Below are 26164 nucleotides of genomic sequence, written 5' to 3'. Positions count from 1 at the left end.
TTGCCTGAGAACAAAAGGAGGGAAGGATAATTTCCTGTTGGCAGTGAAATTTAGAGACTACTTTCGGAAGGAATTCCGGAGCATGTTTTAGCGTGATCCTGTCGTCTGAAATGGAAAGGTATGGAGGCAGGATAGAAAAGGCTTGTATTTCGCCTACTCTTCTAGCCGTAGTGATGGCTAGCAGGAATGATGTCTTAAGAGTAAGAATTCTTAAGGGTATATCTGTAATTGGCTCAAATGGAGGGTACATAAGCTTGGACAGTACCAAGTTTAAGTCCCAGGGAGGCACTAGGGATCTTAACCTAGGGCGAATCCTGACGGCCGCCTTAAAAAACCTTTTTATTATTTCCATGTTAGCCAGTTTACAGTCCATAAATACACTCAAGGCTGCTATCTGAACTTTTAGTGTACTTACTGCGAGGCCTTTATCCAACCCTGCTAGGAGAAAGTCCAGTATGAGTGACATCTGAGGTTCTCCTGATGGGTCGTATTTATCCTTCCCGAAGAGTAGAAAGGATTTCCAGGCCCTTAGATATATTTTTGAGGTGACCGGTTTCCTACTAAGAAGTAAGGTGGAGATCACTTTCCCGGAGAAACCTTTTTTCCTCCGGATGTTTCTTTCAGCCTCCAGGCCGTCAGACGGAGTTGGGCGACCTGAGGATGAGAAACCGGACCCTGAAGTAGAAGGTCTGGGCGAGGAGGGAGGATCCAGAATTCTTCTCCTGCTAGAATCTTCAGGATCGGAAACCATGATCTGCGGGGCCAAAATGGAGTGATCAGGATGATTCGTACTCTTTCTTCCAAAATCTTTGCTATGACCCGCTGTATGAGGGAGAATGGTGGGAATGCATATAACAGGACTGGTGGCCAGGGTCCGAGAGCGCATCCACCTTTAAGGGTAGATCTTCTACTGCCAGAGAGTAGAAATTCGGAACCTGTTTGTTTTTTCTTCTGGCGAACAGGTCGATCTTCGGCGTTCCCCACCTGGAACAGATCTGCTTGAATACCTGAGGGTTTAGCATCCACTCTCCTGCGTTTAGCTGGTCCCGGCTGAGGAAGTCCGCCACCTGATTCTCTTTTCCTCTCACATGGGCTGCTGAAAGGGACTGAATATTCTTTTCTGCCCAACTGAAGATTTTTCTCACCACCAGGGCTAGCGATAGGCTTCTTGTGCCGCCCTGTTTGTTCAGGTATGCCACTGTTGTAGAGTTGTCCGACAAGATTTTTACATTCCTCTGCAGGAGGGAGGGTGCAAATGTTTTCAGGGCTTCCCAAACCGCGGACAATTCTCTCTTGTTGGAGGAGGCTTTTTGCAGAACGAGACCCCACTGGCCTTGAGCTAGTTTCTCTTCCATGTGGGCTCCCCATCCTTGTTGGCTGGCGTCTGTAGTAATAACTACCTGGTCTGATGGTCTCCAGGGTACTCCTTTCAAAAGATTTTTCCGATCTGCCCACCAATTCAAGGATGTCTTTACTGCCTGAGGGATTTTTACCTTCTTGTTTAAGGATGTCTGTTTTTTGTCCCAGGTCCTTAAGAGAAATGATTGGAGGGTCCTTGAGTGGAACTGTGCCCATTTTACTGAAGGGATAGTGGATGTCATTAGACCCAGGATGACCATCATCTCTCTGAAAGAGACCAAGCTTTGTCTCTGAAATCTTCTCACTGTCGTGATCAGGAAATCTTGTTTCTGCAGAGGAAGAAAAGAGATCATTTTCTCCGAGTCCAACAGTACTCCTAGAAAGTTTATCTGGGTTGAGGGTATGAGACAGGATTTTTCCGTATTGATTATCCACCCCAGGTTGGTAAGTGTGGTCCAGATTGTCTGGAGCTGCAGGAGTAACCGATGCGATGATGGGGCTGCTATTAGGAAATCGTCTAGATACGGAAAAAATAGAATTTCCCTTAGGTGAAAGAACTTGGATACTTCTGTTATGACCTTTGTGAAAAGCCTTGGGGCTGAGCTGAGACCAAACATAAGTACCCGGAACTGGAAGTGGCACAGCTCTCCCTTGAACCATGTCGCCAGTCTCAGAAATTTCTGATCCTCCTTTCTGATGGGTATATGGTAGTAGGCATCTGCCAAATCTAATGTTACCATGGCGCCGCTTTTTTGGGATCAGGCTGATGACTGTCTTTATGGTTTCCATCTTGAACTTTTTGTATATGATGTATTTGTTTAACATCTTCAGGTTTATTATTAATCTGAACGATCCGTTTGGTTTCTTTATCAAGAAGATCGGGGAGTAAAACCCTTTCCCCTGTTCCTGCTTTGGGACTGGGATGATGGCCCCTTTCTCCAGCAGAAGTCTCAACTGATGATCCATAGTTTGTTGGCTTATCTCCCCCGGACGAGGGTTCTCCATATATCTGTCTGGTGGGCAGGTTTTTAACTCTAGACTGTACCCGTTTTTTATGACGGACAGAACCCATGGAGAGGCCTGGATATTTACCCAGGCAGGATAGAATTGGGACAGTCTTCCTCCCACTACGCTTTTGGCGTCATTGAGTAGAGGTGTGGGCCGATTTGTCAGGGTTAAACAGGAACCCTCTGCCTTTACCCCTATTGGACTGCCAGGCTGGTCTAGTGTCCTTTCTTTTTTGGTCCGGCCGACCCCGCTTCTGGGACCGAAAGGACCGCCTTTGTTGAAAAAATTTTGATTCTGTAGGAAAGCCCTTTTTTCTGTCTGAAGCTTTCTCTAGAATGTCGTCCAAGGCCGTACCGAACACCCTATCTCCCTCACATGGCAGAGTGCACAGCTTGTTTTTGGAGGCTGTGTCACCGGACCAGGTGCGTAACCATACTGCTCTTCTAGCAGAATTAGAGAGGGCAGCAGATCTGGCTGAAAGCTTCACTATGTCTGCTGACGCGTCTGCCATGAAATTAGCGGCCTGTTTTAGCATAGGTATAGAAGCTAGGATGTCTTCTCGTGGAGTGCCTGACTCTAGATGTTCCTCCAACTGTCCCAACCAAAGGCCCAGGGTTCTCGCCGTATAAGTTGCAGAGATCCCTGGTCTTAGAGTGGCCGTAGAGGATTCCCACATCTTTTTAAGGAGGCTTTCACATCTTTTGTCCATCGGATCTTTAAGAAGGCCGAGGTCTTCAAATGGAAGGGCAGTTTTTTTGGAGATTCTTGCTACTGGGGCATCTACTTTAGGGGTCTTATCCCAGGCCACAGAATCTTCTTCCGCGAAAGGGTATTTTCTCTTTAACCACTTAGAGGCGGATTGTTTTTTCTCAGGGTCTCTCCATTCTGAGTGTATTAATGCTCGGATGTATTAAAACTCGTTTTTTCTTGTCCCCTAATCCAGCAAACAATTGGTCCTGTACTGAAAGGGGTTCTCTGGGCTCTTCCAGGTTTATTGTAGCCCTAATGGTTTTCAGTAGGGAATCCGTCTCCTCAACTGAACAGAGAGGTTTACCGCCTGCTTGATCTGAAATATCAGAGTCAGACCCAGATGAAATTTCGCCTTCATCCAGGTCAGAGTCCTGCACATTAGAGACTATGGCTCCTGAGGTAGATGGTCTGGGAGACAATGTAGATAACTTAGCTTCTACAGCTGCACCCACTTCTTCTCTGATTATGGTTTTCAGACTTTCAATTAAAGATGGGGTCTCCTCTGACACAACCTTGTCACAACACTTTTGGCACAATGATTTCTTGTATGTACCAGACAGCGATTTCTTGCACATTACGCATTTTTTCTTCAAAGGTGGATCCTTTTTTGAGGATTCTTTACCCTGAGAGACACAAAATTGGAGAGGAAAGTTTTATCCTTAGTCTCTAAAAGAGAAGGGTAAAGAACCACCACCAAGGAGACCCCCATACAGGATACGGCACCCTGTTATTTAGTAATGGGAGGAGGCTTACCGGGCTAGAGGGCCTGGAGGAATCTGTGGGCCGCCTGGACGAATCGTCAGCTTGCTGGGACATCTTTCTCAGGAGAAGAGTGCAGGAGCTGCATTGGAACGCCGGCAGCCGCGCTCTTTTACTTCCTGGTTCCCACTGATGACGACATTATGCTCCGCCCCCCCCCTCGCGTCACGCGCCGGCCTCCGACGTCACATAGAATCCAACTGCCGGCGCGCGCGCATAGGGGAAATGTGTGGGGAGCGCTCCCAGGCCCAGAAACGCTCCCCCGGCTCGCAGAACAGGGCCGGTCCGCACTGGACGCGGGTCCAAAGCCCGGGGTGGCCAGCAACGCTGGGCTTAAACCACAGGGAAGGAGGAACTTTTATAGAGTTCCGCGACCCTATCCCCTGCCTCAGCCCTCCGGCCAGAGCCGGGATAGCAAACCGAAAAGGCTGGGCGAGTGACTGATCCGGCAAGTCCTGACCTTCTGAGGGACAGGAAAACAACTGGAGAGGTAAGAGGGAGGGGGCCTTATATGGGCTGGTCCACAATGCTGTTTTCCTGTCCCTGAGAAGGCGGGATAATCTCCATGTTTACTGCCGTTGTGGAGGCGTAGGGAAAACAGGATTTTACAGGCGAGTTTCACAAAATCTAATTTTCTCGCTTATATCATTGGGGGACACAGACCATGGGACGTCCTAAAGCAGTCCTTGGGGAGGGAACACAAAACAGAGTGAAGAAGGTAGAGACCCTCATGACAGTCATCACACCGCGGCCTGCAAAACCAGATGGCCCAGAGCGGTGTCTGCAGAAGCGAGAGTGTGAACCCTGTAAAACTTTGTAAAAGTGTGGAGGGAAGACCAGGTCGCGGCTTTACACAACTGATCCGCCGACGCCCGGTGAAAGTGAGCCCAGGAGGACCAAAGTGCCCTGGTAGAATGGGCCGTGATTCCCGGAGGGGGCGTCCTGTTCCGAACGCGGTAACATTCCAAAATAGTGGAGCGAATCCACCGGGAGATCGTCACCTTGGAAGCTGCCAACCCCTTCCTAGAACTCTCCAGAAGGACGAACAAGGAGTCCGTGCACCGAAAGGTAAATCCGCAGAGCCTGCCCCACATCCAAGCGGTGCAACAACACCTCCCGCGGATGGGAGGGCCCAGGACAAAGGGACGGAAGGATAATGTCCTCATTGAGGTGAAAAGCCGACACTACCTTAGGTAAAAAGGAAGGGACCGGACGGAGGACCACCTTGTCCTGATGAAAGATCAGGAATGGTTCACGGCAGGACAGAGCTGCCAATTCTGAAACCCTCCGAATGGATGTGATGGCCACCAGGAAAGGCACTTTCCATGACAGCAGGCGGAGGGAAGCCTCCCGCAAGGGTTCGAAAGGGGAAGCCTGCAGAACTCCCAATACCAAGTTGAGATCCCACGGATGAAGCGGAGGACGGTCCGGCGAAACGGAGTTGCGCAACGCCCTGAAAAGAAGGTCCTAACAGGACCCAGTCCCACCAAGGATTGCTGAAAGAAATTGGAAAGGGCCGACACCTGGCCCTTCAACGAGCTTAGCGCCATGCCCAATTCCAGTCCAGACTGAAGGAAGGCCAAAACGACCGGCAGGGAGAAGGATCTGGGAGATAGGTCCCGCTCCTCACAGAAACGAAGGAAGGACTTCAAGGTCCTATAATATATCCTGGAAGAAGTAGGTTTCCTGGCCCGAATGAGCGTCCGAACCACTGCATCGGAAAAACCCTGCTGTTTCAAAAGGAAGGTTTCAAGAGCCACGCCGTCAAACGAAGAGTATCTAAACTCGGGTGGAAGACGGGCCCTTGCGACAGAAGATCGGGTCTGAGAGGGAGCGAGTACGGAACGTCCCCTAACAGGAGGACAAGATCCGAGTACCATGCCCGGCGCGGCCAGTCCGGAGCGATCAGCAGGGTCTGAACGCCCTCCCACTTGATCCTGCGGAGAATCCGATGCAGGAGGGACAGCGGCGGAAAGACATAGAGGAACGTGAACACATCCCACGGCGCCACGAGCGCGTCCACTCCGCAAGCTGCGGGATCCCTTTTGCGGGCGAAGTAGCACGGTAGCTTGTGATTGAGGCCGGAGGCCATAAGATCCACGTCCGGCCGCCCCCAGCGATGACAGAGAGTGTTGAACACTTCCGGATGGAGAGACCATTCCCCGGGGTCTATCGTCGTCCGGCTCAGGAAATCTGCCGTCCAATTGACAACGCCGGGGATGTGGACCACCGACAGGGCCGGAACATGGACCTCCGCCCACCTGAGAATCCTCGCCGCCTCCGACATGACGGTCGAGCTGCGAGTCCCACCCTGATGGTTGACATACGCCACCGCCGTGGCATTGTCCGACTGGACTTGGAGAAGAAATGGCGCAGTGAGAAGAAAATTGCACGAAGCTCGAAGACATTGATGGACAGTCTGGACTCCGACGGAGACCATACGCCCTGGGCAGTCCGAGTGCCGAAGACTCCTCCCCAACCCTGAAGACTGGCGTCGGTCGTAACGACCGTCCATCTGATCGGAAGGAAAGACTTGACCATCTCCAGGTGAGTTGGGGAGAGCCACCAATGGAGGTCCGACCAAACATTGTAAGTAAAGAGGAGAATACGGCGGCACTGCTGCAAATTCAGGTTACAATCCAGCCACTCTTTTAGCCAATCATTGGTGCAGCAGTCATTCAAACTTCATACGTGGTGCTCTGCACTCAAGAGAGGAGATGATTTCAAGTGCGACAATATAGAGAAGATTTGTAGAGATGTGCGGCACTCACCAAAGTTGCAAATAGAAATCTTCTTTATTGTTCCTTCATTGGAATAAATTACGTGCGGGACGCAGGAGCAGACACTTTGTTGCGAATGGTGGCGGCTACGGCCGTTTCGCGTGTACTCTTGCGCTTCTTCGGGCCGCTGTCGACGTCATTACGCATTGTTGCGCTTTATAGTGGCGGTGCTCCGCAGCCGGCACCATTGGCAACAGCTGCTCACCGCAGGTTAGTGACGTTAAAACCATGAAATACAGAAAGGGACAAGTGAAGTACAGCTGGTACCGTGAATCTTGCACAAATTACACTATCATGATGCATATTCTGATGCAAAGACGGTGCTCTTTAATCTAGCACGGGAGAGCGAGCAGCACGTCATAATTACTGAATCAGCTAATAAACCACATTATCTGTGCGGAGCATAGGTATATCACAAGAATCGACTTAGAGAAAGACGGACATGTCGTTTCTGTCGTTCAGGCCTGCTGGCCCCATGGCCCCAGTGCGTAGGATCCACCTTGCTTCCCTCTGCATGAGCAGACGGTGCCGATCCCCTCCCCTAGGGATGGGTCGGACCTGTTCCACTGCTGCAAAGGAAAGACAACGCGGACGGGCGCCATGAGCAGCTCTGATATCAAACGGGGACATCCTTTTCCCGAACGAACAGAACCGACATGTTCGCGGATTCGCTCAAAAAGTGGGCGAATAGTTTTTCCAATGTAATATCTTTTACAAGGGCAAAAGACGACATAGACAACATACGATGTGCAACAAGTGATAAAGTCGCGTACTACGTGGGTTACACCTCCTATCTGCAGCAATTTTTTACATAAATTTAGTGAACAGAAAGAACAATGTCCGCACTTATAATTCCCTCTAGACTTTCTGCTAGTGAGCCAGGTCTCCACCTGGGGTTTGCTGAATACACTGTCAACTAGCTTTCCCCTTTCAAAAGATCCCAGTTCTGGTTATTGACACATTTAATTACGTCCGCCGCAGGACTGTATTTAAAAGCGAAGGCGAAACGAGATGATTTCTTGTCCCTTGCCTTTTCAACCAGCAGGGAATTACGATCAAGTTTGGCCGCCATGTGAAGTGCGGCTGAGATGATTCGCAGTGGGTAACCCTGGTCCAAGAGGCGGTTTTTAAGTTTGTGCGCCTGTCGGTAAAACCCGTCATCGGTGTCGTTGATCCTCCGCAGACGGACAAACTGTCCGTATGGGACGGCCCCCTTCACCGATGGCGGGTGAAAACTGGTCTGGTGGAGCAGCGAGTTTGTCACGGTGGGTTTGCGAAAACCCGTGGTGTGTAATGCACCATCCCTCACCATGACGCGCACATCCAGAAAATGAAGGGACGCACCGCCCAAATTGACGGTGAAGCTCATGTTCATCTGGTTGCGCGTATTGAGGTAATGCACGAATGCGTGACACGACTCCTCGCTGCCCGACCAGACCAAAAAAATTTCATCGACGTAACGCAAAAATAAATGTATAAATCGCAGGAAGGGGTTACCCACCGAGAATACATAAGTCTCTTCAAATACCGCCAGGTACAGGTTCGCGAATGTGCACGACACCAGCGTGCCCATTGCGGTACCTAGTACCTGGCGGTACCATTGCCCATCAAACTGGAAGACATTGCTGGTGAGCACTAGATCAAGTGCTTCAAGAATGAAGTTGTTAAAAACTGTTTCCTTATCACTCCGACTGAGGACAAGGTTAATGGCCCGAAGTCCCAGGTCATGCAGGATCCTGGTATACAGGCTTTCGACGTCCAAGGACACCAGGCTGAACTCACTCCGCCACTCAAGGGATTTGAGTGCCCGGAGGAAGTCCCCTGTGTCCTTGAGATACGTCGGGGTACCCACGAGAAGTGTCCTGAGGAGCCAGTCCACGTAGCCAGAGAGTGGTTCCGTCACTGACCCGATCCCGGCGACAATCGGACGCCCGGGGGACGGCTCAGTGATTTGTGGATTTTTGGTACAAAGTACCAAACAGGGATTTTAGGATGGGCAGGGATGAGCCTAGTGGTCATGCCTTTCGGTAAGAAGCCGGCTACTGTGTACTTCTACTAATGTACAGAGGTTGGAGGTGATCCCTGGAATGGGGTCTCCTTTCAATTTGAGATACACTATGCCGTCATTTAACTGTATACCTGCTTCTTCCATATAGTATTCCCTGGTCATTAGGACCACATTCCCTCCCTTGTCGGCCGGCTTAATAATGATATTTTCCTGTTTTTTTAACCACAGGAGGGCCTGATTCTCTTCCCCTGTAATATTAGGGGGTGCTGCTGGATACATCAGCGCACGTATCTCCCTCAATACCCGTTTGTGGAACAGGTCTATAGCCGAGCCGGCCAGCATGGGAGGAAGGAAGGTGGACCTGGCGCCCCCTACAAATTTATCCACCTGGCTGCTATTACTGTCTACCTCTTCTGTCTCCATGCTAGCCAAAAACTGTATGCATTCTATTTCCTCCTCATTGAAGCGGCCTTTTAAATGTGGTTTATTAGCTGATTCAGTAATTATGACGTGCTGCTCACTCTCCCGTACTAGATTAAAGAGCACCGTCTGCATCAGAATATGCATCATGATAGTGTAATTTGTGCAAGATTCATGGTACCAGCTGTACTTCACTTGTCCCTTTCTGTATTTCATGGTTTTAACGTCACTAACCTGCAGTGAGCAGCTGTTGCCAATGGTGCCGGCTGCGGAGCACCGTCTCTATAAAGAAGCGCGAGAGTACGCACGAAACGGCCGTAGCCGCCACCATTCGCAACAAAGTGTCTGCTCCTGCGTCCCGCATGTAATTTATTCCAATAAAGGAACAATAAAGAAGATTTTTATTTGCAACTTTGGCGAGTGCCGCACATCTCTACAAATCTTCTCTATATTTTCGCACAGTCCGACCAAACCTGTTGAGGAAGGGAAAACCGACGATCCAAGGACACCTGGGACTTGTCCCAGGTCGAGAGGATCGCCCGCTGAAGGGACCGGGTGTGAAATTGAGCGAATGGTACCGCCTCGAACGAGGCCACCATAAGGCCCAACACCCGCATACAAGTCCAGATAGAGACTGTGCGCTGCCGAAGCAAACAGAGCACCGCGCTGCGAAGGACCTTCACCTTGTCCGCTGGAAGACGCACCCGAGCTGTCCCAGAGTCCAGCAGCATACCGAGGAACCGAATCCGAGTGGACGGGACCAGGGAGGATTTTCAAAGGTTCACTAGCCATCCAAAGCGGGCGGAGGTGTCAAAGATGATCTGCAGACTCTCTTCGCACTGCCAGAACGATGACGCTTTGATGAGAATGTCGTCCAGGTACGGAATCAAGATGATGCCCCTGGAGCAAAGAAGACCGATAAGCGGAGCAAGCACCTTGGTGAACACCCTCGGCGCAGTCGCCAGACCGAATGGTAGGGCGACGAACTGGTAGTGGTCCGAGTGGATCGCAAAGCGCAAAAAACGCTGGTGTGCGATCGCGATGGGGACGTGCAGGTAAGCGTCCTGGATATCCACGGAAGTTAGCTTCCTTGGCGCAAGGGGAATAGTTATCACAGAGCGAATAGACTCCATGCTAAAACGGCGCACTCGAAGGTAACGGTTTAACCTCTTGAGGTCCAACACCGGGCGGACCGCTCCCTCCTTCTTTGGCACCATGAAGAGGTTGGAGTAAAAACCAGAAAACCGCTCCTTCGCCGGAACGGGGGAGATCACTCCCCTGACCAGCAGATCTTGAACCGCTTGAAAGACGGGACAGAAAAAAACGGTTTGGAGGCATGGATTTGAGCTCCAACTTGTAGCCAGAAGTGACCACCTCGAGCGCCCAGGCGTCTGAGATGTGGGCCTGTCACACCTTCTGAAAATAAAGGAGCCGACCCCCCACCCAGGAAGGTTGGGGCGCACCTTCATGCAGGGGATTGCTTGTCAGAGGAAGAGCGCTGAGGCTGCGCTCCGGAACGCCAGGCGGGCTGGGGCTTGAACGAAGGCTTCCGCCGTTGTTCCTGGGGGGGCTGCCTCGCGGTCGAGGGAACCGCCGGGCGGATGCCCGTGAAGCGGCAAAGGGACTGGCGAGGTGCGGAAGGACGTGGTCGGAAAGAACGCTTGGGTTTGGGCTGCGGAAGATGGGTGCTTTTGCCACCCGTGGCCTCAGAAATGATCTCGTCAAGTTTGGGCCCAAAAAGACGACACCCAGCGAAAGGAAGGGAGAGAAGGGAATGCTTGCAGGAAGAATCGGCCTGCCAGGCCTTCAACCAGAGTTCCCGCCAAATGGAGAGGGCAAAGGCGGAGGACCGCGCGACCATTGAGCCCGCATCCAGAGCCGCCTCGCAAAGGTACTTCCCCGCCTGGGATATCTGGGCCGCCAGAGCCTGGAGTTCTGTGCGGGAAAGGTCCGAGTCTAAATCCTGATGCAAGCGCAGGGCCCATTCAGAAACCGCCTTAGCCACCCACGCAGAAGCGAAAATGGGACAGAGTGCCGAACCGGTGGCAGAAAAAACCGACTTCGCCAGCGATTCGACCCGACAGTCCACCGGGTCCTGCAGAGAGGAGCCGTCCGCGACCGGAATAGCGGTATTTTTAGCCAGGCGAGCCAACGGCGGGTCCACCTTTGGAGGGGAAGACCACTTACTCACCCGATCTGGGGGGGAACGGAAAAAGAAGATCCAGCCGCTTGGGGATCAGGAAACGTGAACCTGGCTGTTCCCACGCTTTAGCGGTGAGAACGGAAAAGTCGTCATGTACCGGGAACGACTTGGGAGTCTGCTTGTTACGCAGGAAAGAAACTCCCTGGTGACTGGAAGAGGGGCCCTCCTCTTGAAGTTGAAAAGTGTCCCGGATTGCCGAGACTAGACTGTCCACTAAGGCGGCCATCTGGGACGAGTGGTCCGGATCCAGATCCGTGTCCGACTCGGCGAGTTCTCCTCCGGACGAAGGGTCCCCAACCAATGAGGACGCCCTGGACAGCGAACCACGGGGAGAAGGCGATGCATCCGAGGAAGAGAGGCGTTCCTGCCTGGGAAGCTTGCTGGGATGTCTGCTCCTGGATGATGCACCCTGGGAGATAGCAGGTTGCGCAGGTGACGACTTCTCCACCAAGCGACCCATTAAGGAAAGGGTGGATTTGGAGATCTTAGATAGGTCAGTCACCGCCCGGGACAGGGATTTGGCCCATTCCAGTTCCATACTTGCAGCAGAAGGGTGCACGTCAGTGGACTGCGACTGAGGTGGCATGATCTGGGTGGTCTGGCATGAAGCACAGGTACAGAGGGGGGTACAGAGGAGGGTAGCAGCGCTGGTCCTACCAGAGTGGAGCAATACCCTTGCTGAATGTGTCCCAAAGAGCACAGGGCGGCAGTCTCCGGCGAGCGACGTTTCTCTCAGGAGCGATTACATCCGGCTGGAGCAAGCAGGAGGGAAAGCTGCAGCAGGAAAATTAGGCTCCGCCCCCCGAGCCGCCCGGCGGAATAATAAAGAAGATGCAGTGTAGCGCCGCCGCCGACAACACGCTGGGTGGAGAGAGGAAGCCGCCACAGAGTAGTTAACCCCCCGTGCCGTCGTGCCTTGCAGTGGATCCTCAGGTACCCGAGCTGTCCCAGATCGCAAATAGAGAGTCCAGCCCCGATACACAGACAGGCATATTTACCTGCCTTCATCTGTGTTCTTCGCCCATCTGATATGTACCAGCAGTGCCACCTCTTCAGTCCCTGGCACAAGTGACAGGGACTAGGTTGGAGGGCAGAAATAGGTGGTCCCATGGCTGGGGGGAGCAGGAGGGTCAAGCCCTCCTTGTCCGCTTTGTCTTCTTGTGGGGGGCAGAGCGGTGGAATAAGTGTGGAATAATAGCCCTGGACCCCCAACCTAAAAGACACCTGCCTCCTACGACACTAAGCTAAAAACTGAAGGCTCTCACCTGGCCGGAGGGGGTATAGCTGGCGGGGGAGGAGCTAGCAGTTTTTAGTCTAGTGTCGCCTCCTAGTGGCAGAAAGCAGCTAAACCCATGGTCTGTGTCCCCCAATGATATAAGCGAGAAATATATTTTTGCACTAGGCACTGTCACTTTATTTGTACTAGACATAATTGCACATTGTTGCTGGTTGATATGAACTCATTTAATTGATGGATTTTTTATGAATTGTGATTATTTTTATCTTAATTGGATGATTTAATGTAATGAATTGCCACACCTTTATATATCACTGCTGTAACACATGTCTGTATAGCTTGAGAAAGACCGCAACAAGCGGTTGAAACGTCGCTGCTATTTGACACTGGGTGAATAAACCACGTTAATTTTTTGATCGTACTGGAGTGCTGCTGGCGTTTTGTATTTTTCTCCATTGAATTGGACCCTGGTGCCGGTTCGCATCGGCCTGATTTTGCACCCTAACGCTAGTGTGCTGCGCCTTCATTTTCCATACTCCTTTGACCAAATATAGCCGTCAAATTTTTAAGTTGAGAATTTTGTATGGCCCCCCCGAACTATGTTACAAATATCCAAATGGCCCTCGGCAGCAAAACTGGGCCTAGGAGCCTGAGGGGGCCCAAAGACCCTTGTGCCATATAAGAAGACACCGGTACTATACAAAGTTCATACAGGTCAAGTTACATCTCTGGCTGCAGGGAAGGGGTAAGGTCAAGAATTTGGCATGGGGCAGGGGATGCTGTTTAAAATTTCACCTCAGGCAGCACAAAGGCTATGTGCTTCCCTTCCCCTGGCCACAAAGCACTGAGGGAAGGGGGCCCAAGCTGAACTCTTGCACCAGGGCACATGAGCCTTTAGCTACGCCCCTGAATATTATATCATACTCTATGCAAGTAAGAAGGAGGACTTGCATCTACATGTGCTAGAATAGAATCTGTGGTATGATCTTGGTACTGCCATTCTGACAGTAAGGAGACACCAGGAGACTGCAGCCTAGACTACAAAACCTTTGAAGATAATGATGCATTTATCTCCTGATGTTCATTTTCAAGCTGACAATCCAGGCTCAACTTTGGTTGACCATTTGTAGTATTGCATGGTCCCGGCCTAAGACCTCTCAGAAAACTGTTGTGCCACTCTTGTGCAACCACAAAAGATCTGTAGCAGTTGACAGAGAAGGCCACCTTAAAGGTCTATACAGGCAGAAAATAGTTAGAAGATCCAGACAACATGTAATGTCTATGGTCATCTGTAATCCTGCCATCTCCATCTATCTCATTATACAAGGATAAATCATATAATACTGGTGGATAAAACAAGACTGAAGACAAGATCTTCACAGCCTTCTACAGATCATAGGGAATATTTCATGAGACCTTATCTCCATCTACCTGATCATCCTGTGGGACATTGTGATGTTCTTCTGAACCATCCTGTAGAAGAAGAGGACTGGGACATCTCTCCGGTGTTCTTATCTCTTCCTTTACTGTAGGAAACACATCCAGTGACTGAATTCATTCCTTACATACAGATAATGAGAGGACGTGTGTATTTAGTCATGTCTATTACCTGGTGATGTGAGGGGCTGGTGATCCTCCATCATGATGTCCTTATATCCATCTACCTGATCATCCTGTGGGACATAGTAATGTTCTTCTGAATTATCCTGTGGAAGAAGAGGACTGGGACATCTCTCGGGTGTTGTTCTCTCTTCCTTAACTGTAGGTGTTGCAGAATCAGGATTAGATCGGATGGTCAGCCATGTTGTCTTAGGTATACATCTTGGGGCACATTTATTAAGACCTGTGTTTTAGGCGCAGGTCCTAAAAAAGCCCTAAGCTGGCGGTGGTTCCGCCGAAGTTATGAAGAGGTGCAGGCCTCTCCATAACTTCAGGGCTTCCAGCACCAGTTCTAAATGTAAGACGGCTTCCAAGTTATCTTACATTTAGACCTTTTTCTAGACCTGAAACATTTGTAGAAAATGGTAAATCAGACAGGCCTGCCGGCCCTTAACCTTCCCTGCCCGCTCCACGTCGACAATTGTAGACCTGCCCCCCCCATTGCACCGACATCTGCGCCTGAAATACGTCTAATTTAGGCTTATTTCAGAATAGTAGAGGACCCCCCCTGTGTTTACACCTCAAAATGGAGCTTAGCTAATGAGTTAATCACCATTTTGAAGTGAATACTGAGTATTTTAGTACTAAGTACTTTTGCTGAGAAAATAGAGGCCTTTAAGCAATCGATTAAAGATGTTATGATGGAATGGTGACCTTTAGAAAGTAGATAATATTTGCACTAGAAGTGGAAGCCTTGGCCAAGATAAATGTATTTGTCTATTAAAACTAACCATTTGCAGGTTTATGATCAGGATCGATCCTTGGTGTTGGACCGGTGATAAATGAAAGAGCCGATCTTGGCTTTATGGACCATGGGGCTCTTTGGAAAGAACAATGGAGATTGGTACTTGAATTGGGAGAATTAATGGAAGGCCCCAGGAACAAATTATTTATGCAACAAGAGATCGTGAGGATGAACTTTTATCCAAGTAGCAGTTGTTGTCGGTGTAACTTGTGTAGATCTATGGTTACGTATGATAATGATGGAATGATGGAATCTGTGTGTAAACCACTGAAGTCTATGTACAGCGACACACTGCGGAAAACTGGAATTAAAATATTAATTATTCCTTTGTTCTCTGAGGTATAAAGGACGGTGTCCAGGACTTATAACGGAGCGCTGCATTTTACCACGGCTGTAATTCACTTCCATTTACCTCTTATGCCATAATCTGCCTACATTTTACATTGACTTCTATGAGGTCTTGCTGCTCTTCAGATTTCCATCAGAGATTTTAAGCCAAAACCAGGTGAGACTCTAAACACAGAACAGGTACAGAGTTTCCCCTATACCTTATGTCTGTGGAGGCTCAAATCCTGGTTTTGGCTCACAATCACTGATGGAAATCACTGACAAAACACTGACGTGTGAATGAGGCTTAAACAAAAGAATCTTCTGAAGAAGAAGTTGCTTCAAGAAGTTTTGTGCTGTTGTGGCCAATTTCCAACAGTAGGAAACACATCCAGTGACTGAATTCATCCCTTACATACAGATAATGAGAGGACGTGTGTATTTATTCATGTCTATTACCTGGTGATGTGAAGGGCCGGTGATCCTCCATCATGATGTCCTTGTACAGATCTTTGTGTCCTTCTAAATACTCCCACTCCTCCATGGAGAAATAGACGGTGACATCCTGACACCTTATAGGAACCTGACAACACAATGATACAGTCATCACCCAGATCCCTTCATAGCGTTCCTGTATAATGTCCCAGCATTCCCAGCAGTGTCACCTCTCCAGTCAGCAGCTCAATCATCTTGTTGGTGAGTTCTAGGATCTTCTCTCTATCGATTTCCTCATGTATCAGGGGGTGAGGTGGAGACTCCATGATTGGGCTCAGGGTTCTTCCCCATCCTTCAGACACAGGGGCCTGACAGCGCTCACTAGAGGTCTTCTTCACTACTGTGTAGTCCTGGTTATGGAGAGACACAGTAATAACTATCACTCCATACATCTCCAGAGTCCCTCACCTCTCCAGTCATGTCCACCTGTTAGTAACATAGATAAGATGATGTAATGTGACATCATCAGAATCTCTTACCTCTCCAGTAAGCCGGAAGAGGATCTCTAGGGTGAGATTTATTATCCTCTCCGCCATCTTGTCCCTGTCCATCCTTGACGGGTCAATCAGGAGAAGGATCTTATATAGAAGATATCCACTGAGCGGATCCTATATTGTAGGAACCTGAATGGAAAGAAAATGAGACGATGGAAAATCCTACAAAATCTAATGTAAAATACAAAAACTGGAGATAAGAGGAGACATCAGAGGAGATAATAAAGTGTAGATGTTGTGTTCTCTCTTTTTATATGGATCGAAACGTGTGTGAGGTCAAGGCAGTTTCATGATATGTCATAAAATCCAATATATATAAAATACTAAACATCCAAGTTGATCAACAAGTCATAAAACTGGGAATAAAACAAAATATAGAATAAAATGCAGACAGACCTGCAGAGCGAACTAACACCCCGGAATAAAGATCACATTAACCCTTTTACACTACATGTGTCTATTTTATTCTATATTTTTTTATTCCCAGTTTTATGACTTGTTGATCAACTTGGATGTTTTGTATTTTCTATATATTGGATTTTATAATCTAGATCATTTGTAGGTTTCATTTGTTGGTATATAGAACATCTGAAGAAACCGCAGGGTGTGCATTGTGAATGACTAGAATACTACAAAAACAGCCTGACACGGTCCGGCCCAGGTTCTGATATCAGCACAGCTCCGGATAAGGAGCGATTGGTCCCTCATTTTTATACTATTTCAACTACTGAGGAACAAAACGTACAGTTTCAAAATGCGTCTGGTGTAACTGCGGTATTAATCCATCGAGAGCAACTGCGGCACCAACCTATGGAGAGGAATAAACGTATCCTTCATACCATTCCGGACACTGAAACAGCAGAAGTCGGCGTTCCCATATCCCTACTACACACGCAAGTAAGTGTCCCGGCACACAAGAGAACTATAGGATCCAGCAGGGCATCGAGTTCATAGGTGAGCGGAGGTCATCAATATCAGATCGGGGAGGGAGGGTCCGACACCCGGCCTCCCCAGTTGATCAGCTGTATGAAGAGAAGGTACACGCTGTGCGCGTCTGCCGCCTCTCTTCCTGCTTGCCATAGACATGACAGCGGCGAGCAGGATAGGAGACGGCGCGTGCCTTTTCCTCATACAGCTGACCTGTGGGGTGCCGGATGTCGAATCCCCACCAATCTGATACTGATGACCTATCTTGAGGATAGATCATCAATGATAAAAGCCCAGAGAACCCCTTTAAACAGCAGGTTTGGGAAATTTGCGTAAAAATTATAAGAATTGTTTCTAAACTTCTAAACCTGTTCTAAAAAATAAAATGACATTTACAGAATGAGGAACATAAAGTAGACATATGGGGGATGTAAAGTAATAACTGGTTTACGAGGTATCACCATCTGCTGGAAAAGCAGAGAATTTTTTCTGAAGGGGTTAATGTAGGGAAATCTAACCGCAGTTTGTCCGTCATTTCACCATCACACATAATAAAGATGGCGGTTTGATACCTACATGGTGTAGAGATGGGTCTGCACGGCTGATCAGTGGAGAAGACTTCTGGAGGGTCAGGATGCGGACTCTGACACCGGAGGGATTGAATGAAGAAATACAAGGAATTCCTGAATCTCTCCGTTTCCCCGGGTCATTCTGCCCTTCTCCAATATGGAACATTAATACTCCTCCTCATGTGCGCATGCGCTGCACTCTGCTTGGCTCCTCCTCCCCTGTGCTGGCGTGGTGAGCACGAGACCACCGCTTCCTGTCACACTTGCCTCCTTGCTTCCTGCGTGTCCTCTTGTCGCCGGGGACAGGGTTTCCTTCCTGAGTGTACGCGCATGCGCCACATAAATAAGTGGTGAGTATTATATTATGCACTGATATAAAAGACTTCTCACACACAGCAGCACCAACCCCAAGATGAAGGCAGCAGCTGAAACGCGCGTCAGGGAGGACACATCCCCTACAGATGTCTGTCATATCGGTTGGTGATTTTACTATTTTTTTATTTCAGTCACTTTACTTGTGAATTTCCTTTCGCCGTTCTATGATTTCTGTCTCGTCAGCGCCTCACACTGGAGACCTGCGCACTTCTTCTCCGTTATTAGTAATTCTCTATTTATTTATTTATTTATATCTTTTTGGAGCCGTTATATCATATTTATCATCTACGAGCAGAATTACCGGCTTCACACCGCCCCCCCCCACCCCAAAACAGTGTCATCCACAGGGCCCCCCATAACAGTGACGTCCACAGGGCCCCCCATAACAGTGACGTCCACAGGGCCCCCCATAACAGTGACGTCCACAGGGCCCCCCATAACAGTGACGTCCACAGGGCCCCCCATAACAGTGACGTCCACAGCGCCCCCCATAACAGTGACATCCACAGGGCCCCCCATAACAGTGACGTCCACAGGGCCCCCCATAACAGTGACGTCCACAGGGCCCCCCATAACAGTGACGTCCACAGGGCCCCCCATAACAGTGACGTCCACAGGGCCCCCCATAACAGTGACGTCCACAGGGCCCCCCATAACAGTGACGTCCACAGGGCCCCCCATAACAGTGACGTCCACAGGGCCCCCCATAACAGTGACGTCCACAGGGCCCCCCATAACAGTGACATCCACAGGGCCCCCCATAACAGTGACATCCACAGGGCCCCCCATAACAGTGACATCCACAGGGCCCCCCATAACAGTGACATCCACAGGGCCCCCCATAACAGTGACATCCACAGGGCCCCCCATAACAGTGACATCCACAGGGCCCCCCATAACAGTGACATCCACAGGGCCCCCCATAACAGTGACATCCACAGGGCCCCCCATAACAGTGACATCCACAGCGCCCCCCATAACAGTGACATCCACAGGGCCCCCCATAACAGTGACATCCACAGGGCCCCCCATAACAGTGACATCCACAGGGCCCCCCATAACAGTGACATTCACAGGGCCCCCCATAACAGTGACATCCACAGGGCCCCCCATAACAGTGACATCCACAGGGCCCCCCATAACAGTGACATTCACAGGGCCCCCCATAACAGTGTCATCCACAGCGCCCCCCATAACAGTGACATCCACAGGGCCCCCCATAACAGTGACATCCACAGGGCCCCCATAACAGTGACATCCACAGGGCCCCCCATAACAGTGACATCCACAGGGCCCCCCATAACAGTGACATTCACAGGGCCCCCCATAACAGTGTCATCCACAGCGCCCCCCATAACAGTGACATCCACAGGGCCCCCCATAACAGTGACATCCACAGGGCCCCCCATAACAGTGACATCCACAGGGCCCCCCATAACAGCGACATCCACAGGGCCCCCCATAACAGCGTCATCCACAGCGACCCCCCATAACAGTGACATCCACAGCCTCCCCCCATAACAGTGACATCCACAGCGCCCCCATAACAGTGACATCCACAGCGCCCCCATAACAGTTATATCCACAGCGTCCCCCCCATAACAGTGACATCCACAGCGCCCCCCCATAACAGTGACATCCACAGTGTTAAATGAATTCGGCCACTGATCTCACACTGCCAACACACAGAGGGTGATGCCCCACATCATATACATTTCAGTTCAGCCCGGGACATATTCATTTAACCCTTTAAAAACACCAGTTACTTATTGAAATCAGTGTCCGTCTGTCCACTTTGCTGCCAGTTCTTGTGCCAGAACCTGATTGGGCTGAACTCCCCTGTATATGGTGCGGGCACCACCCTCTGTATGTCACCAGTGTCAGATCAGTGCCCGAATCCATTTCAGTCTTTAAATCACACTTTTCTGCCCATTTTGTGCCCGTCTTTTGTATTTTAATGCCGCTTTCATCTAATTTCCCCTCAGGACGCTCACTGCAACTTCTGAATAAGAAACCAACTTCAGCCTCGTGTCCTGTATTTATATATCCTTGGGGGGTGATCCTCTTCTTGTAGTGCCACTCATTTTTATCCAGTCATGTTTTTAGTGATTTTTAGAAAAGTATGAATTTTTATGTTTTGGTTGTTCAAATCCCCTCCTCCAGTCCACGCCTCTGAGATCTCCTGGATATGTCTTCTATATAACGCCCCCTCCTCCAGTCCACGTCTCTGAGATCTCCTGGATATGTCTTCTATATAACGTCCCCTCCTCCAGTCTACGTCTCTGAGATCTCCTGGATATGTCTTCTATATAACGCCCCCTGTTCCAGTCCACGTCTCTGAGATCTCCAGGATATGTCTTCTATATAACGCCCCCTGCTCCAGTCCACGTCTCTGAGATCTCCTGGATATGTCTTCTATATAACGCCCCCTGCTCCAGTCCACGTCTCTGAGATCTCCTGGATATGTCTTCTATATAACGACCCCTGCTCCAGTCCACGTCTCTGAGATCTCCTGGATATGTCTTCTATATAACGCCCCCTGTTCCAGTCCACGTCTCTGAGATCTCCAGGATATGTCTTCTATATAACGCCCCCTGCTCCAGTCCACGTCTCTGAGATCTCCTGGATATGTCTTCTATATAACGCCCCCTGCTCCAGTCCACGTCTCTGAGATCTCCTGGATATGTCTTCTATATAACGACCCCTGCTCCAGTCCACGTCTCTGAGATCTCCTGGATATGTCTTCTATATAACGCCCCCTGCTCCAGTCCACGTTTATGAGATCTCCTGGATATGTCTTCTATATAACGCCCCCTGTTCCAGTCCACGTCTCTGAGATCTCCTGGATATGTCTTCTATATAACGCCCCCTGCTCCAGTCCACGTCTCTGGGATCTCCTGGATATGTCTTCTATATAACGCCCCCTGCTCCAGTCCACGTCTCTGAGATCTCCTGGATATGTCTTCTATATAACGCCCCCTGCTCCAGTCCACGTCTCTGAGATCTCCTGGATATGTCTTCTATATAACGCCCCCTCCTCCAGTCCAAGTCTCTGAGATCTCCTGGATATGTCTTCTATATAACGCCCCCTGCTCCAGTCCACGTCTCTGAGATCTCCTGGATATGTCTTCTATATAACGCCCCCTGCTCCAGTCCACGTCTCTGAGATCTCCTGGATATGTCTTCTATATAACGCCCCCTGCTCCAGTCCACGTTTATGAGATCTCCTGGATATGTCTTCTATATAACGCCCCCTGTTCCAGTCCACGTCTCTGAGATCTCCTGGATATGTCTTCTATATAACGCCCCCTGCTCCAGTCCACGTCTCTGGGATCTCCTGGATATGTCTTCTATATAACGCCCCCTGCTCCAGTCCACGTCTCTGAGATCTCCTGGATATGTCTTCTATATAACGCCCCCTGCTCCAGTCCACGTCTCTGAGATCTCCTGGATATGTCTTCTATATAACGCCCCCTCCTCCAGTCCAAGTCTCTGAGATCTCCTGGATATGTCTTCTATATAACGCCCCCTGCTCCAGTCCACGTCTCTGAGATCTCCTGGATATGTCTTCTATATAACGCCCCCTGCTCCAGTCCACGTCTCTGAGATCTCCTGGATATGTCTTCTATATAACGCCCCCTGCTCCAGTCCACGTTTATGAGATCTCCTGGATATGTCTTCTATATAACGCCCCCTGTTCCAGTCCACGTCTCTGAGATCTCCTGGATATGTCTTCTATATAACGCCCCCTGCTCCAGTCCACGTCTCTGGGATCTCCTGGATATGTCTTCTATATAACGCCCCCTCCTCCAGTCCACGTCTCTGAGATCTCCTGGATATGTCTTCTATATAACGCCCCCTGCTCCAGTCCACGTCTCTGATCTCCTGGATATGTCTTCTATATAACGCCCCCTGTTCCAGTCCACGTCTCTGAGATCTCCTGGATATGTCTTCTATATAACGCCCCCTGCTCCAGTCCACGTCTCTGGGATCTCCTGGATATGTCTTCTATATAACGCCCCCTCCTCCAGTCCACGTCTCTGAGATCTCCTGGATATGTCTTCTATATAACGTCCCCTGCTCCAGTCCACGTCTCTGATCTCCTGGATATGTCTTCTATATAACGCCCCCTGCTCCAGTCCACGTCTCTGAGATCTCCTGGATATGTCTTCTATATAACCTCCCCTGCTCCAGTCCACGTCTCTGAGATCTCCTGGATATGTCTTCTATATAACGCCCCCTGCTCCAGTCCATGTCTCTGAGATCTCTTGGATATGTCTTCTATATAACACCCCCTCCTCCAGTCCACGTCTCTGAGATCTCCTGGATATGTCTTCTATATAACGCCCCCTGTTCCAGTCCACGTCTCTCTCCTGGATATGTCTTCTATATAACGTCCCCTGCTCCAGTCCATGTCTCTGAGATCTCTTGGATATGTCTTCTATATAACATCCCCTCCTCCAGTCCACGTCTCTGAGATCTCCTGGATATGTCTTCTATATAACGCCCCCTGCTCCAGTCCACGTCTCTGAGCTCTCCTGGATATGTCTTCTATATAATGCCCCCTGCTCCAGTCCATGTCTCTGAGATCTCCTGGATATGTCTTCTATATAACGCCCCCTGCTCCAGTCCACGTCTCTGAGATCTCCTGGATATGTCTTCTATATAACGTCCCCTCCTCCAGTCCACGTCTCTGAGATCTCCTGGATATGTCTTCTATATAACGCCCCCTGCTCCAGTCCACGTCTCTGAGCTCTCCTGGATATGTCTTCTATATAACGCCCCCTCCTCCAGTCCACGTCTCTGAGCTCTCCTGGATATGTCTTCTATATAACGCCCCCTGCTCCCGGCTTTTGTTGCACCTGAGGAAGGCCGCCCTTGAAATGCATTGTATACTAGAACCAACCTCTTGTGATTTGTATTTTATGTTATTATCTTTAAGCTGGTGTCCTGCCCCAGAAGCTGCGTCTTTACTTCCTGCTTCATGTTCTCTGGAATTTGTAGATTAGGCTGAGTTCACACTTCAGTTATTTGATCAGTTATTTCCATCAGTTATTGTGAGCCAAAACCTGGTGTGGGTGAAAAACACAGGACAAGTGCAGATCTTCCCATTACACCTGATCTCTGAGTAGCTTCACTACTGGTCTGGGCTCAATAACTGAAGGATATAACTGCAGTGGGCGGATGGAGCTGTGTATCTTTGTGGCTGTGGAGCCTTATATGTGTGGATGTGATGAGTGTTCCACTTACCTGGGGGCAGGCGTGTCCTCCTCTGACAACCCTTCACTATGGAGCCTCCTGGGCTGTCATTTCTACCACCATGCAGGAGTCGGGCTCCAGACTGTGCTGCAGGAGAAGGTACAGGACCTGTGATGATGTCATGACCATGTGATCAAGTGTGGGAGGAGTCAGGCTGTGCTGCAGGAGAAGGTACAGGATCTGTGATGATGTCATGACAATGTGATCAGGTGTGGGAGGAGTCAGGCTGTGCTGCAGGAGAAGGTACAGGACCTGTGATGATGTCATGATCAGGTGTGGGCGGAGTCAGGCTGTGCTGCAGGAGAAGGTACAGGACCTGTGATGATGTCATTACCATGTGACCATGTGTGGGAGGAGTCAGGTTGTGCTGCAGGAGAAGGTACAGGACCTGTGATGATGTCATGACCATGTGATCAGGTGTGGGCGGAGTCAGGCTGTGCTGCAGGAGAAGGTACAGGACCTGTGATGATGTCATTACCATGTGATCAGGTGTGGGAGGAGTCATGAAGATCACATGACCAGGTTTTATCCGCTCTGTGTGTGAGATTCTGCTGTGCTGTGTGGAATTCCAGTCTGTATGTAGCAGAGCTGTAAGCCTGTAATGTTTGTATAGATGAGCTGTATCCGTGTAATGTCTGTGTAGTTGAGCTGTATGTGCATACAACCAAGCTGTTTATGTGTAATATGCCTCTGAAGACTTGTATCAGTGTGTGCAGCAGAGCTGTGTATGTGTAATGTTCAGTTACTACAGCTGAGTCTTTGTCATGTCCATGCAGCAGAGCTGTGTATGTGTAATGTTCAGTTACTACAGCGGAGTCTTTGTCATGTCCATGCAGCAGAGCTGTGTATGTGTAATGTTCAGTTACTACAGCAGAGTCTTTGTCATGTCCATGTAGCAGAGCTGTGTATGTGTAATGTTCAGTGACTACAGCGGAGTCTTTGTCATGTCCATGTAGCAGAGCTGTGTATGTGTAATGTTCAGTTACTACAGCTGAGTCTTTGTCATGTCCATGCAGCAGAGCTGTGTATGTGTAATGTTCAGTTACTACAGCGGAGTCTTTGTCATGTCCATGTAGCAGAGCTGTGTATGTGTAATGTTCAGTTACTACAGTCTTTGTCATGTCCATGTAGCAGAGCTGTGTATGTGTGATGTTCAGTTACTACAGCGGAGTCTTTGTCATGTCCATGTAGCAGAGCTGTGTATGTGTAATGTTCAGTTACTACAGCTGAGTCTCTGTCATGTCCATGTAGCAGAGCCGGTGATGTAATCTGCAGGTATCGGGGCTCTGTGTGTGCTCAGGAGATGTTTAGGGGTAACTCTGTCCCTTTTCTCCATATCAGTTATTAGAAATGATGTCAGCGATACCTTATGTCGGGGCAGATGTAGGATTTCCGCTGTGGGGGAAAAGGAGGAATAAACTTCTCTTCTGTTGTTTCTAGTGTTAGCACATAAATGGCCGCGCTGTGTCTTATCGCTGGGGATTTTCTTTGTAGTTGATTTGAGCTTGTCTGCTGCTCCAATGGGGGAACATGGGCCCCGTTCTCATGACTGGCAGGGGCCCCCAGCGGATGGACCCCCACAATCAGTGGACAGGAGATAAGTTCCCTTGTTTCAGTCTTGTATCATTGGCTGAATTTCAAAGATGAGATTTTAGTCTTTGGAGATTAGAAAAAACGCATCCGGCGACGCTGGAGAACGGCGGAAATGTCGGACAGATTGTGATCGGAGGCAGGACCGGCTCGGGGAGGTAAAGCGGTGATTAGTGTGACGGGGGATGGGGAGAAGGCGGGAAGGTTGTCCTCAGTGACAGCGGTAAAGCAGGTTATGTGGGAAGAGCAGCGAGTAGTAACGTAGAGCGGCTGAGAGGACGGCGGCTCCGAGCTTCATCTAACGCTGCCGATGGTTTAGAGATAAGAGGCATAGTCCTCAGCTGAGATGAGGGGTGTCAGACGGGGTACGGGGGGGGCAGAGGGAGGTAAAGGTATGAAATAATTATTTGGGGTTGTGGGACAGAGAGGACGTAATAGAAGTGAAGAAGTCCTGCTGTGAGGAGGTGAGAGCAGACATGAAGCTGCTTCTCTGTAGGCCATGAAGTCTTCTCTGGGTGGGATTTCTTCCGGCTTCGTTCTGGACTCTGGAAGCCTCAGCTTTTCTGTTTGGTTTGTGTCGGGGCTGGGGATGGATTTGTTGGGTTCTGCTCCGTGTGAGACGCAGGGGTGAGAGCTTGTGGTGTTCTAGAAGACAGCGGCTGCATCATGAAGAGAAGATATGACCTGCGCTGATGATCTGGCCACCTACTTCAGAGACAAGATCGGTTACATCCGGCAGGAAATAATTTCCCAGCCCCCAACCAGTTTCGATCCTCCTCCCTCCCACACTTCCATGTGCTCGACCTCCTCTGTTGACGCTATAACAGATGAAGTCTTTAGGCTTCTCTCTGCTTCTCGACCCCCCACATGTAGCAGTGATCCTATCCCCTCACACCTTCTCCAGTCCCTCTCCCCGGCTGTCATTACCCACCTTACTACAATATATAACCTCTCTCTCTCTCGCTTCCCATCCTCTTTCAAACATTTTGTTATAACCCCACTACTAAATAAAACATCTTGACCCGACCTGTGCCGCTCACTACCAACCTGTTTATAACCTTCACTTCATTTCTAAACTTCTGGAACATCTCTATTACTCTCTTCTACCTTTTCAATCTGCCTTTCCCTCTCTCCACTCTACAGAAACTGCCTTTACTAAAATGTCTACTGATCTCCTGACAGCAAACAGGAATGGCGACT

At 49.7% G+C, this 26164-nt stretch overlaps 2 long non-coding RNA genes and 1 pseudogene across 2 annotated transcripts in view; 1 reads left to right on the top strand and 2 right to left on the bottom strand.

The window, feature by feature from the left end:
- LOC121003521 overlaps positions 1-26164 on the bottom strand; it is a 342146-nt pseudogene that overhangs the window by 52037 nt on the left and 263945 nt on the right.
- LOC121003614 overlaps positions 1-26164 on the top strand; it is a 248272-nt gene that overhangs the window by 167979 nt on the left and 54129 nt on the right. The gene's annotated exons all lie outside the window — the stretch shown is intronic.
- LOC121003566 lies at positions 13994-15775 on the bottom strand. Its single transcript, XR_005779507.1, has 3 exons — positions 15715-15775; positions 14134-14283; positions 13994-14050 (listed from the first exon to the last, which is right to left on the bottom strand). It is a non-coding gene; the product is annotated as an uncharacterized LOC121003566 (long non-coding RNA).

This window comes from Bufo bufo, chromosome 6 (assembly GCF_905171765.1).
Source record: "Bufo bufo chromosome 6, aBufBuf1.1, whole genome shotgun sequence".
Lineage (NCBI taxonomy): Eukaryota > Metazoa > Chordata > Amphibia > Anura > Bufonidae > Bufo > Bufo bufo.
Note: the sequence above shows the minus strand (reverse complement) of the source record. Positions and strands in the feature narration are given on the sequence as shown.